Source organism: Diachasmimorpha longicaudata, chromosome 7, assembly GCF_034640455.1.
Source record: "Diachasmimorpha longicaudata isolate KC_UGA_2023 chromosome 7, iyDiaLong2, whole genome shotgun sequence".
NCBI classification, from domain to species: domain Eukaryota; kingdom Metazoa; phylum Arthropoda; class Insecta; order Hymenoptera; family Braconidae; genus Diachasmimorpha; species Diachasmimorpha longicaudata.
In genome coordinates this window covers 8,360,620-8,376,148 of record NC_087231.1, presented here as the reverse complement: position 1 = coordinate 8,376,148, position 15,529 = coordinate 8,360,620, and positions in this window count along the sequence as shown.

The following is a 15,529-nucleotide window of genomic DNA, read 5'->3' as shown; positions in this document are numbered from 1 at the left end:
TAAAACGATCAATTGTTGTTTGTAGGAAAAAGAAAGTGAGAGAAGGGGTCCATTTGGGGGGATGGATTGGGTCAATTTTCTCTCAGTTTTCAATGACCCCGATATCTTACTCGAACAGCTATAGATTGGTTGCAGTGTTTTTCTGGAACTGAGAGAAACTAATCGGGAAAATCAGTGAAAATGAACAGGGCATTGAGGGCTTTTTCTACTGGCCGGTCTCAAGGGGACGCTCAGCTGAGAAAACAATTTCAAATAACTTGAGCGTGCTTCTTCACCCCTTTTTGTAACCCTTGGAAACGTTGAACATCGCTGGGAGGACATCGTATATTTTATCAATACAACATTAATATCCTACCAAAATTAATTTAATATATTTAATTAGGTAAATTAATTATATCTGATATCCATCCCGTCAACGTATCCTAATTTTAATTTTCCATTCCTGTTCAATCAATTTTCCTCTTGCCTTTTCAAATTACCCCGAGATGTTCACATAAAATTTTACGTGCAGCTTTGCATCTCGGCTTTCTATTCCACCGTTTAACAACCACCAAACACGGACGGAGCGGAGAGGTTCAATAAAAATTACGTTGAAGTTTCGCAATTCGCAAGCGAGAATAAAGGTCCAATGAAAATTGCCTTCTCCGTAATTTTTATCGGACCTTTGTTTCCACTTGTAAATTACGGAACTTTATGTAATTTTTATTGAACTAGTTCTCTCCGTGTGTATCACCTGTGCACCGAACTCGTTAAGAAAAGGCCAAATAATGGGGCTTCATCCCGGATGTAAAGATGGTGGAGCGTCAACCGGGGCGATATAATCCCCTGGGACGGTCGGAAGTTGGATGAACACGACGACGTTGCATATTCTGTCGTCCCAGGTCAACTTCATTACCCTCGACTTCCTCGCTCTTCCTTATGATGTCAATCTTCGGTTCCAACAACAAAGTATCGATGAAAATAAATATTTTCACTCAGAATATTTTCTCCCGTACAATATCCTCATCTAGCATTTGTTCTGCTGATGATAACAAAAAGTATAATGAGATATCACGAGTTATAAAACTCGGTTGGCGGATAATGTCTATGGAATATTGCTCTTCGTATAGAAAATCCGAGATAATTCTCCGAAAGTTGAAGAAATTTTCAAATGCTGAGGAATTCACTGGGACTTACTTGACAGCCCCGAGTACTTCTCTCTCCCTTCATCCCATCTGACCGAGTGTGTAAGCCATGGAGCAGGTGGTGGAAGGACATGTGCGCAACTGAACTCGAAATCTCCATGGACATCACGTCTATAACGATGTATACCCAGGGTATTCGTGTACGTAGAACACTGGTTTATACACTGGATACCGAAGGAGACACTTTTGCAACAAAAGATAAATCGACGAAAAGGAGTGAAGCTGTTTGTGTGCACGAATGGATTGGAGAGAGGTTTGTGACTTTTGGATTTGTCTCCCTTTTCGTGGCTCATTCCTCGCGACAAGTAAGAACAGACCAGTGGCATCCACCGTCGGTGCTCAACGCGTGGAATTCACGTCCTCGGATTCCCGTCCGGCAATTTGCCAGTTGCATTCGAATTTCGCGAATTCCTAGCCCGTGTATCGGCGGTTTGCGTCCACCTCGGCTTGTCTCGATTCGCTCATGTGGATGGATAAAAAGTATGAGGGAAGGAGAGCGAGACCGCTGTGGATGGACCACCCCGAATTTTGTTGATAAAATGCGGATAAACTGGGCAGAAGCATTGAGGCTAGATTTAACCTGAAGTAAGCTGAATGATTAAAAATAAAAGGGGAGAAAATTTTTTCAGGGGAGTCATACGAGGTGATTCTCATATTCCAGGAAATGATTAATTTTCGCTTTCTTCCAGTCGCTAAATTGTTTTACCATTTTTTCAGTGGATTAATGGAAAAGAGAATTATTATGAACTTTGTCATTGATGAAGTTATTTTGAGTAATTACATCCATGGATGAATTTTCAATTTCCATTATGATTTATCAACACAGGGACTAAAATATAATCCCTTCTGATACACAACAAAGGGTTTTCGAAATTCAATAATTGGAATTATATTGAAATACATTATTCACTCAATAACAATTAATATGTAATTCAATTCGAAGGCCCTGGAGTGATGTGCTATCGGAGCACAAATCAGCCAAAAATGGTCCATCATACTCATTAATACGTAAACCCATGCAGCATCAGGTTTTCAATTTTCACATTTTCATAATTTATAAACTTCCATCAATTATTAATAATAAAATTCACATTCATAATATGCATAGGTGTAACCAGTCCCCACGTACATGGGTTGCAGATCAAATTTGACGTCAGACCGCCCACAACGGCGGGAGTACGGGAGAAATTTGGGTAAGGGACTAAATGAACAAAGCAGGAGAAAATAAAAATTGAGAAAAGAGCCTGCCACGAACTGGCCTCTCTTCTTCCAGCTTAATTGCCGTACCTATACGCCACACTGGTGCACGCGTAAATCACTCCACGATGCCCAAAAGTATTCTTCTCTCCCTCGTTCCATTCTCCTCCTCCCCACCTCTTTCAATTTCGATTCTCCCAATTTTTTTTTTCACAGTATTCTCAACCCCTCTTTTTCGCCCCTCCTCCCACCTCTCCCCCCGGGAGATTCACTCCCAAGTAGTCTGCTATGCGATTAATACATACAATTACATCCAATCTGAAATATTAACGTACCGCTTTAAGCGAGAATTGTGTGGTATTTAATCGAGGGATATATGCAAGGAGTGCGTCAGCCGGCGAGGTAACGCGGAAAAAATATACATTCAGCTAATTATAAAATATCACCTCCAACATTTCGCAGAAGTGACCTCTAGACCCACTAGGCACATGTCCTTACCAAATCGTCGACACACCACTCCATCTTTCTCTCATTCGCCGCTTTCCTTGGGCTCTCCTCCACTTCCCAAGAATCGTGTCGCGTAAATATTTGAACTGGCGTTCTTCGCGGCCCCTAAAGACGAAACCGCCGCCACGTCGCTCGTCATTCTCCCTTTTTCTCTCTCTCTCTCTCTCACCTTCTCATTTTCTCTTCAAATAGGGTGACAAGTACAATTCGCAGAATGAATTCGATACAGACTGTCACTCTGTCTCTCTCATTGCCGTTCACCTCGTTTAATTCTCTCACTCTGTACGTCCATTCTTATGCTCATTTCACATGCCATCTTTCGGCTAAATATGTTTTTGTGGTTTCTCGTGTTGTGTATGCGAACGAAATTCAAATGGCATGACACTAACATTTTTAAATTTCCTCTCTCACAAAGATATGGGTGAACTAACCAAGGGATTCGCGTACTACCTGCGATGTACAAACCTCAATATTCTTGCGACATTTATTACCCCACCTCGATCATTCTTCACTGGTGGAATGCAAGAGCGTGTTTTTCGTTCGAATCCTTCTTCTCTGATTATGTGCGCCCGCTTCCGCGAAACCCCCAGTCGTTCTCGAGGATCGTGTGAACTTTTGACTTCCGAAACCGAAATCCACAGTTGTGCCGGTTTTTTCCCTGCTCGGCAGTTTTACTCCTCGTCATTAATTTTTTTTTCCAACTTCCTCTCAATTTCAATTGCACCGAGGAATATGTAAGCTGGTGAAAATGGGTTTGTCAGACGTTTATAATTCTTTCAATGAGGCAGTTTGCTGTCACGATATTGCATCAAGGTTGAGCATCATTTGACTTAATTGATATGATCCCCTCGGCAATTAAACGGGCGCCCCCCGGGATTTTGGGGCAATCGCTTGGGTGGTAATGAACATACACACGTCACACGTTTGACAAAAACCCCATCATCTCGAAAATCATGACCAAGTTGAAGACATAAACCACCACGAGTCTCGGATCTCAGGATAACTCTATGAAAATAAAGGCCCTAATGCCTAGAAATAGACAGAGTGCACCTCAAGAACTTGAGGAGCTCCTGCGATCGATTGATCGGGCTTCAGTCGCTTCATTAGATCCGCATCCATGGAGACGAGGTATTTCATCGATGGTTGGACGCGCGGATAAAGACATAAAATGTAACGGGCGTGTTCGGAAATTGGGGAGAGCCTGAACGCCAGTGGTATAGACATCGCTGTGGCCGACTATATACCGCGTTTGCCGTCACAGCAAAACGCAGCAGTGGAAAAGGAAGAAAGAGAAGGGGGGGAAAATGGGGAAACGAAAAACAGTAAAGAGAGGAGGTTTGTAAGTAGAAAAAGACGAGGAATGAGAAGTGGGGAGTGCATTGGTTCATGGGTAGGTTCGCCATGGTGCAACGATGTGTGTGGTCTTGGCCGTGGCAGCCGCCAGGCCCGACTCGCTAATAACCCTCCCTTCCCCCTTCACCACGCCAATTCCCTCATCCTCTTTTCCTCATCGTTGAGGCCCCTCCCTGCCCCATTGCAGCATTTTGCCGACGGACAACGAGAGAGGGCAAAAAGGTCCCAAAGATTCAGTGAGGCCAGTCTGGAAATCGTCTTCTATGAATGCGTCCACCTTCATCTTTTCAATCTACCGCTCCTTCATTCTCCGCTTCATCTTTCTCTCACTTTTTTACGCTTATGACTCTTCTTATCACTATTACAGCTATTCCTCACTCCCTGTTCTCCGTATTTCCGCATCTCCCTCTGTTTTCTCTTATTTTTCAATTTTGCTTCTTTACTGGCTTCTAGTGCAGCTTTGATTTCTCATAGTTTTTAGTACTTTTTTTTTCAGATTCTTCGCGGCAATTTGCTCTGCTCGATTTGCTTTTTGCCACTACTTTTTATGGATGATTTCAACGAAAACTGTCAACACATCCGCCTGGCATGGCAAGGCATCTCTCTCATTTTATAGCTTCATTACGGAATCCGAAGAACAACTCAACTGGAGTTTGAAGCCCCTTCTGGAGTACATGGGTGGGGTTGTTGTACATACCTTTTGGGGATGAATGTCTTGAAGAAACGCGACACATTCGCTGGAGGAGCAAATGTAGAGCACTTCAGTTTATTCATCGTCCTTTCTCGTCAGTCATAATCACCGCATTCCAAGACGTTTTTATATCCACTCGGTGGTGAGGTAGAGGGGACTATTCGGGCCGTCATTTTAATTATTTTTTTTTCGGTTTTTCTGCTGAACATTCCATCAATCTTTTCCTCAAAAACTTTACTGTCCTAACGCAGTTGTTTGTTGACCAAAAACATCAAGTCCATATATCCCATGACGTTGTCGCGAACGTCTACAGCGAAACGGAGGTTCAAAAATTTGCACCGCAATTTACGAGACGCTTCTCGCAACAAATATCCACGGTTAATGTTTGCGGTTTTGGGGGAGGGGGAGAGTGAATAAAGGGGAGTTGAGAAATGTGAGAGGCTTAAACATTGAAGAGGGCATGGAAAGACCGGTCACATACAATGTGTTCCTGCCGTGTTTTGTCTCTTCGGTTTTTCGTTCTGTCCTATAGGGAGGAATTTTCGGAAAATTCGACAATGAGTACAACAACAAATCGAAATCTCTCGTGTGTGATGATTAATGATTAATGCCGTTACGATGAAATATAAGGGAGACCAATATCATAGGGCCAATCATCCTTTTCATTTACATTTGCATGTTCAAATGTAACCCAAAGCTTCATTTGAATTTTCGAGTTGATGGTCCGGCAGCGGGGCTTTTTGATCGGGCTCTGGGTGTAATGATCAGTTGTGCAAAATCGCCGGGTTGAGGTGCGACAAAAGAATGCACCGGTGAGTATCAAACGCATCCCCAACAGTGGAAATATACACGGCGGTGATTATACGTGTCGAGCCCATACGTGAAGAGATTTGTGGGCATTCGTACCTGCTCATGGTACTCAGCTCCATTCGATCATTCCTCATTCAATGAAATGTTTCCTGCTTGAATGTATCCTCTCGCTGATCTTTTATTCAGAATTCCTCGTTAACAACGGCATAACCATTTTTTTTACTTGGTGAAATAAAATCCATGAGCATTACAAAAACATCGTCAAAATGGAGTGTGAATATCATTAGGAAGAGCGAGACAGTTGAGTGCTCATTCTGTATTGCGGGGTGGAAAAAAAATAATCGCGAGTAGAGCGGTACATCATATACCATTGGAAATCCAATGAACAATGCCACGTCATAACAATATCCGGTTGCTCCAATGGAAGCATCATGTACATTTTTTTTTTCTGTATTTCAATGTTTTTTTATTGCACACCTTTTTTCACAAGCCCACCGACATGGTTATCGTAGCAGTAGCACGGTTTTGACTTGTCACACTTTGTCACGGGTGCTTTTCGTACACCCTTCTGCCTTCCAACAATGAAATCCTCCCCGCAGCATACGGATCACAGGGCGTTATACCTTCGTTATCGAAATATTTCGCCTTTTTTTTTTGCTATACACCGTCGTTGTTTTTTAACGTACAGTGAGCCATTGCCATTGGGATGTTGCAAACATTCGAGGTGGACAATACGAAAGCTTGGTACGATATCGTTTCAACGACCGCAGGAAAAATCGAAAGCTTTTCACAGTTTTTACACAATTTTTATCCCCCTACACCATTTCAACGACGCTTTCTGGTTTGTTACTGTATTGCCAGTTTCAGCCCCTTCCTCCCTTCGTCACTTGGTGATACGCCCGATGACCTGGCTCGTTCTTTTCAGTGTCGCTTTGGCACCAGCTTTCACATAACCACCCCACCCTCCTCTCCAGAGCCGTTGATGGACGCGCGCACCCAAAGCGGATTAGTTTTGCGAACAGTTTTTTTTTTCCGCCACTTCTCCTGGGAGGTGGGGTTGGGGTACAACGGAACACAGGCGCTTGCATGACCCCTGATTTACGCGGCTATACACAAGAAGAGATGGGATTTACGACCATAACTCTGGTGTTATAAATAGCTTCGTGATTTTTATCAGAAATGTTTTTTCATCAATTTTTTCAAATTCACGGATGTTAGAGTCTCCTTTGGCAATTTTTTTTTTGTCGAGTTTAGGGGAAGGAGGTGCATCGATTTCACGATAAAATACGATTTTCAATCCCTCGTATCCTCGCACTGGGGAGCGAACGACTCCCTTCCGATTGCCTCGTGAAATCACTTTTTATAAGTCCCTGTGTATCAGACACCAGGAGGGATGACGGAAAGAGGAGAGAAAAAAAAAAATAACGTGATCACGGCATTTCTCCCTTTGCCTCTTGCCACTTGAAATGTCGATAGATTTCAAAACTTTTACCCGCTCACTGGAGGTAATTTTTTTTACAACGTACGAGAGCCGACTTAACAATCAAACGCACCGTTGAATGCACTACGATACCATTCCCAATTTCTATCGGATTAGCATTGTTTGGGCATTGTAGTAACGCGAATGCGGCATGTACTCTAGTGCGGGATTCTCCAGGATTATTATTTTTTTTTCCTACCATTTTTAATCCGATTTCAGTATCAAATTTTCAATCATTGCAGGCTTTTAAAAAGCACATGGTTAACAAGTTTGCTGAAATATTTTTTTTGTCCAGGGGATGAATGTAGTACGAGATGCATTTTCAATGAGACTTTTCAGATTTTCGCAATCCCTCGGGATATCCGTAATGATGCTCTCATTGACACACACACCGTAATAAAATGCAATGCAATTTCATAAATGAAGAACACGATAAAACTGAATTATCAGATATAAAAGCTCGGTAATATGTAGGGATGCATTTGATACGAATCATTCATGGCGGATTATACTTTTTCACAAGAGCTCTAATCTCCACTCTTGAATATTAACAACTGACAATAATCGATCATTAACGAAGGCTCACGCGAAAAAAAATCGATAGTGGAGAATAAATAACATTGATCCGTCCATTCAACTCTCGTCAGCGCTGAAAAATATTGAAGGTACCAGCCACATTATATTCATCGCAACGATTCACAGTCTATTCTTAGTGACTAGATGGATGATGGAATTCGAAGAAAACGACTATTAAATTTAACATTCAAATTCTCGTAAAGAAAAATTGCTCCTGAAGAACGTGACAATGGCTTCGTAAAATGCAGTATATAAATATATGGGTCAGCGCAATATAACTGTTTTCATTGCCTCCGAAATAACGTGAACGCGTTGAAAATTCTCGCACACCAAAAATTCTCAATTTCCATTTTACGAAATCAAAAATCATAAAGAGAATCCCCGATAATAATTCAATGAAAAATCCAGTAAAATCCTAGCGCGAATTAAATGAACCAAATCGTCAAAGATCCCCTCCGTCACAAACCATAAACTCCTCCTCAGAAGATGATTTTTTACTGTTAATACTCCACAATTCAAATCCCAACATCGAATCCCCGAAAAATCTAAAAAATAAATTTAAACCACTCTTTCAGACAGTAGTAAAACAGCAATAAAAGCTCACAAGTGGCACGGCCTGGAAATAAAATTGTCATATATCCACTCGGAACGTCTCTCTTCTTCGTCTACTCACCCTCCCTATCTCGAGGAAAAAAAAATTTTTTTTTTTTCCAATCGAGTGGAAATCGCGAGGGGCATATCGCCGAAGAAAATACGTCGAGGGAGAGTTAGAGTCTCGTGAGGTACATAGATCCGTGCGGATTGGCATGAAGAGAGAAAAACAGTGGATTTAGTACATATCCCGGTGTTATAAAGAGACAAGATATCGAGTGCGCGAGGTGGAGAGACGAGACAAAAGTGGCTATCCACTGGGACACGGGGGGAGGGTTGAGAAGATCGGAATGAGGCGACGTTATTAAAGGACCGAGGGTGAGGTTTTCGACTTAGGACGCGGGTGGGTGACACCCGCAGGCTCATTGTTATTCAGGCTGCATAGTTTATTAGAGACTGGGGGTGGTGCGGGGTGTGCGCGGAGAGAAGATTATGAGATCGACTTGATTCTCTCTCGCACAGTAACAACGCAGAATGAGGGCCAAAGGGGTTGAACGTCAGTTGAGAATGGAGGAGCTAGACGCAATGGATAGCTGCGAGGGATAATTCGCGATGCCGGGGACCTCCAGTGAAAATTTACAGCGTTTAACTTGTAATTGAATCGTCAATTCCAATGGTCATGGGTCGCACCCACCGGCATCTATACGTATATACCGCGTTAGTTAAGATGTGGAATAACCATTGGAAAAGAGAGGGCGGTAGAGTGAAAGAGAGGAGGAGAGACTGTTAAATCAACTGTGTGAAACCGACTAACTGAATTATCAATCGAGCCTCCCCAGCGGAGCCAGAGAGCTGAGAGATCCGTGATCGAAATAACGAACCATTGGAATTATTAGAGAAATTGTACCTTTGATGGAATATAATACCTGAAGACCTGCTATGTTGTGCTGGGCTGGATATTGTGGATGAAGTATGGAGGAGAGGGTATGGCTAAATGAAATTCAATATTTAACAAGCTCTGCTATGTTCTGTTTGCATTGTATTTACTATTGAATACGTGAATTGGATGGAAAACCAATATGATGTTGGTAAATTTTTTTTCCTCCCAGTTTTACCAGTTTTTTTTTAGTTTTATTTTTCAGTGTGATTCATGAGCAAAATTTTTTTGCAATTTTTATAGTCATGTTTTTCCGCTGTGTGATTTTGATTGCCTTCTGGTGGTGCATTTAATACTGAAAATACATTTTTTATGCGATCTTTAATCAAGCAACAAGCCAGTATGAATCAGCCATCGCAGCTGGATGCCTTTTCAGAGAAATAAGAAAAACCGAAAAATGGCCAACAGTGAATTTTGGTGGATATTCGAGCGTTGTACAGTAATGACTCTGGGTAAATTAATGGGGGCTCCTATGTCTCGATTTCTCTTCCATCCTTCCACCGTCTCCCTTCACCCTTCTCCTACTCCTCCTCCTCCTCACGCACCTAAAGTTCTATCCTGTTAGTGCCTCGTGCCACGGGTGACACACGCGCTCGGAACCCCGGAGGAGTTTGGCTGCAGTGGAATACCAGTAAATCAAAGGGCATCCCCTTGCCATTCATTATTGGGTTATCAAACATGGGACCCTTTTCACTACGTAGAAAGCCCTCGGTACAACGCATATCACAATTCTCCCTTTGCTCTGCGGCTTGTGCGTCTGAGCTTCTTGTAATTTCCGCTGGCAAGTACTATTCTCAAATTAAGTTCTAATCGGATTTTCTCGGTGTAGTGTAAGGGGAGAGAGAGCTGAATATCTCCCGTCCCCCCTTCATCTTCCAAGAGATGACGTTGTAGAGGACCTCATGCTTCTGTATACCTATCGCGTGTGAACAGTACGTAATCCTGTTTAATCGAATCTCCTCTCCACTCTCGTGTATTTTTCCCCCACCCCGAGTTACATATTCGTACAACATTTTCATCCCGCTTTTTCTTTTTTCATCAATTTTTCCTCGGAATGAACTCACGACCAGACACCCGCCGCCGGAGGAAAATGAGAGGGAGAAGGAGGAATTTCCGAGTAAAGTGGGAAAGAAGGTGCAATTTCACATAAGGTGTGGTGTATGGACCACCCTCGAAATAAATGCACACGCCTTCGAATTTTCGAGCACGCGAGGGTCTCATTGTCGAGGACGGTCACGTACTAGAGGCGACACTCGGCATATGAACTATTGGCCGACATCGTTTCCCGTCTGTGTGCAATGCTATACATAAAAATCCCTTCTCTCCGCCTACCCAAGGCCCGCCAGTTACTCTTTTCCCACTGTTCTCTCCCTTTGATATAATAGAAAGATGAGATAAAAAAAAATTTACAGAAAGAAGAAGAGGCAAATGTACTGGCAGAGATTTCCATGGCTCAGCAACGCCTAAAGATATTCATTTAATTTTTCTCTCCTATCTATATTCCCCGCTTCTTTTTCCACCTCTACAAACGTGCATATTCTCAATTTGACTTGGCCGTCAGCCGGGGCTCCAACATTTGAAATTCTCCCAAAGAGTATTCTCATGCAGTGAGGGCTCTTAATTATTCCAATGGAAATTTTTTAATTCGACATGGACCTCTCCGTTTAAATGGTCTCAGGCTCGAGGCTTCGCCTGAGCATATGCAGGCGAAGACAGAGAGAGAGAGAGAGAGAGAGCGGGTATCGCTGAGACGAACCTGGAGACAGATTTGAATACGAACATGCCAAATGCGAGTCCCTCAGTGCACCTTCCCCCCTGTTCGCCAACGTAACCGATTCACGGGCCATCGATCCGGTTCGTTCCTCTCGATCAGCGACTCACCAGGGAGACGCTCTTCCCAATTCTCTCTGTTTCTCTCTAGTTGGTGAGCTTGGGACACACTGCGATTCCACTGTTGGTTTCCTCGTGGCAATAAATAAGGTGGAGAAGAGAGGGACTGCGGAGAGGTAGATCGGTGAGACAGTCGCGATGTCTCGCGGAATGCATCGGCTTCCGTCAAACGAGGGGGGAAACAAGACGAGCGATGCGCGCGCCCTGAGTATACCCTGGGCATCGCGTGTGTGCAACTGGATTTTAGAAGAGAGAAAACGAGGAGAAATAACAACTGTATGCCTCTTCAAACCTTACCCACCAATGCGGTATACCGACCATTCGTATACTCTCTCAGCTCTGTTATTCCCTCTGATCCGAGGTTAGAGATTGCATTAAAAGGATTTTCCAAAATGAGACGGTGGTATTCCGCTATTCGTTCGCATTCGCTTGGAAATTTATTTTTAAATGAAAAAAATATGGATAACTGTAAAGGTGGACTGACGATTTTATGGAATTTCCCGGCTGTTTCTTTCCGGTGGGTTTCACGAGAATGCGAGATTTCTCGTCAGCAACATTGAGTGACATCGCGACTTGCAAATCTGTCATATTTCATATTCATACCTTCGTGCCACTGAGCAGTCTTGAATCTGATCAAGTTACCTGACTAGGCGTCTCAATGACAGGAAAATTTACGATCTCATGATGAAAAAGCACTTCAAGGGCAGGTAAATTCACACTGATCGGTGATTTTTCACTGACTTTTCACTGGCTTTGAGAACAATCGGCCTAGAGTAGTATACCGTCAATAAATGAATGATTTTCCCAAGAAAATCATTACACCCAGTTATTTTTCTTCCATCAATGAATAATTTCAATAATATTTATGATCTGGTACCATCTCCATCACGAAATAACGATATAATTCCACGTGACTGAACTTTCACCCGAGACAAAAGTTTTCTACTTCTTTTCACCTTGATATATCATCCCTCAAATCGAATCGAATGTCCCACCGCTTTGTTTGAATTCTCCGAGGAATAAATCATAAAGGCAAGTTCACTGGTAAACTTGCAAGTCAATACAAACTGAATGAAAGTTCTATATTGTTTTCACCCCACGGTACGTAAACAAAAAGTAGATGCAAAAATTGTGCCCTAACCGTGAGGGAAAAAAAAAAGTTTAATCACATCTTCCAGTGGATAGAATTTAGGAGTGGGAGAACAGCGTCGTTTCCCACCGGGATTCGTTGGGCGCGTCATCCGGATTATCGCAGACCGAATAATAAACGAACCGCGAAAATATGTTTAAGCTTTTCCTCCCACCCGGCCATCCTGCTCTCTAAAGACCACCGAGACAAGCGCACTCTTTTACTCCTCTCGGTTGCCTTTTAAAAAGTTGCTCATCTTTTTGTCCAACCACCCCCCGGGAGTCTCTCAATTTTCCATCATTTCTCCTCAGTACATTTTCCTCCTCTCCCCCCATTCCACATCCCCCTTTTATGTATACATTTCATTTTATGTACACAGGTTTGCATCTCGTCTCTCTACTCCGTCGTTTAACAGCCACCAAACGTGTCCGTCACCTGCGCACCGGATTCGTCGAGAAAAGGCCAAATGAGGGGGTTTCAGCGCGCCTGTACAAGAGAGAAAGATGGTGAAGAGTCAACCTGGGCGATATACTCCACTGGGAATGTAACGATGGTGGGAAGTTGGATGAACACGACGACGTTGGATATACTGTCGTCCCGGGTCAACTGGATTATCGTCAATTCCCTCGCGGTTTCTCACACCCCATATCCAAACGTCCAAGAGACGCGTTACGCCGTCAACCTTCGCTGGCAACGACAAAGTATCATAAAGACGTAATATCATCAGTCAGAATATGCCGCGTAGAAAAATATCTCTATATCTATAATACCTTCCAGAAATCATTACAAGAATTTTCGGAATAATCAGGAAAATTCCCCCAACGAATTGCCAAAATGCTCCAAAATATTTTTATTTATTGATTTTTCCACTGGCAAACTCTAGAAATAGCAGATATTTTCATCAAGATGAGATGAGAGAACATTTTACGACTCGTTGCAAGGTCCAGTGGATTAATTTTCATTTAACAGGAAGAGCATAAATATTTCATTAATTTGCAAGGGAGGTCCTCGCATGAATGCGGAGAACTTCCCTCCCCATCACGTAACATCGACGGCACTTTGGAACGAAGTAGTGGAATGCGGCGTGTGCATCCCGATTCTTGCATGCCACTACACAATCATACATACCCATATCCTAGAAGAGAACATAAAATAACTAACAGTGAAGTTCTTCGTCAGTAATTTTTGAGCACTTTGCATTACATCTCTCCCGGGACAAACAAATTTATCAACTTCCCCGACCCGAATTGGGAAAAGTTATTGGCGTGACCCCGAAAATTGAATTCCATGTTTTCTCCGCATTTTATGACCTTTGAAACCACTTCTGACATTTTACATAACCAGTCGGAATGTGCGAATAGCCGCGAGGGTGGGATGAATTCCGTGTTACAAGTCCTCCCATCCCAATGACGCGTTTTTTTTTGTTCTGGGATCTCAGTCCTGTCCGCAAATTACCTTCGAAGATGTTAAGGGCAACATAATTAATGCAAAAAGGTCAATTAAAAGAAATCACTCAACCTCCAGCTGCATGTCTCCACAAGCTGACATTTTCCCACTGATTTAATTATCAGAATCAACCTCGGATACTTGAACTGCTGCATTCCCTGTGGGTGTTCGTCAAAGGTGTCCCTATTGGAGCATAAACACAACGAAATAATCCAAACCAGAACCTGAAGAACCTGGAAAAATAGTGTCCATATCCCACTCGACGAAATAAACTGGGAAACGATCGATCGGATGACCGATATTTTTGATCCAATGAGAATGAATCCCACTGTGTACCCACTCTCAATACCACTATGCATGAAACATTTTGAGTGAGGGAAATAAAGTGAAACCCGTAACGAACGACATGCGTGCACCGTTGGTAGAAGGGAAAGAAGGGCTTTCTGTATAGGTGCAGCACAGAGAGCGCTCGTTAACCACTGCAGTTGTGCGATTCAACGAAGATATCGTACGAGCCTTAAATCAAGTCCCACTGTGTATATATATCTATCTCCCTCTCGGTGCTGTGACTCCGATACACCCATGCCCTATTCTCTTCTCCCTTTTTTCCCTCCATCTCTCTCAATCTCCTTCCTCCCCTCCGCCTCCCCAGTTTACCGCCCTTCTAACTTGACTGACTCTCCTCGTTGTCTCTGTCCCTGTGCGCATATACTGCGCACTGCAAAATGCTGAATCGGCGTACGTACGTTTCATCGCTCCTCTCCGTCCCTCTCATTCTCTCCATTCGGCTGTACGTCGGAAACAAAAGAATCGTTGACGTTTTGTGAGATGTATTCGGGAGAGAAATAGTGCAGGGGCATTCAAACGAGCCATCTCCGGATCGCGGCGCTGTGACAAAAGTTGACGACACAACAGAACCGATAGGACTTGAGGCTCGAGGGCCTTGATGGAGGGAAAAAAAAAGGCGGAGGGAAGCAGAAAAAAAAAATTTACAAGCCGTTCACTTGACTCTTTGAAACGTGAAATCGCTTGCGTGCGAGAGCTGGGGCAGGTGAATTTGCGTGAAAAATTGAAGCAACCTCGAAAAACTGCATTTGTAGGGATAAGGGCAGGGAAAGTGGTGGACGAGACAGCGTGAAATACGCGTGGAATGGCGACCAAGAGGTGTGGGATGCGTTGGGAGGAGAGTTTGCACGCAAAATTATCGGGGCATCTGCGGGCTGAGGAAACGGCTGCATGTCTATGTGCGGGGTTGTGCATACGGGGAGGGACAGGGGCTATGCTGGAGGGGAGCAGGGCCACCTACTCCGTGGAGATGCGATTAGCATATGCATGAGAGCACCCCTATGTGCGTGGAAGGTAGGGTCCAATGTCGACCGAGCAGTGACCGGAGGTGCACTGGGCAAACCAACCGAGTGCATGTCAGTGTCAAACGTTTTAATGTATCCAATCTGCAGTGGGCTGTGTATGTATTAATTGAAGGGAAAATGGCGAATGCTAATGGGGTAGAATTTTACATGTTCGGAGGACATTTGGAATTTTCAGTCCTAGGACGATTTATGCGGTTCCTAGGGCAGTTGATGGTTATGGGATGATGGAGGAGTAGTGGAGAGGGGACGAAGCGTCCGGAGGGTTGGAATCGACCAGAAACACATTATTTTAGTTTATTTATTATCATCGACCTCGCGATGTTTTCTTTTTTCATTAAACAGCAACCTAAATCCTCCACTAATCAAAT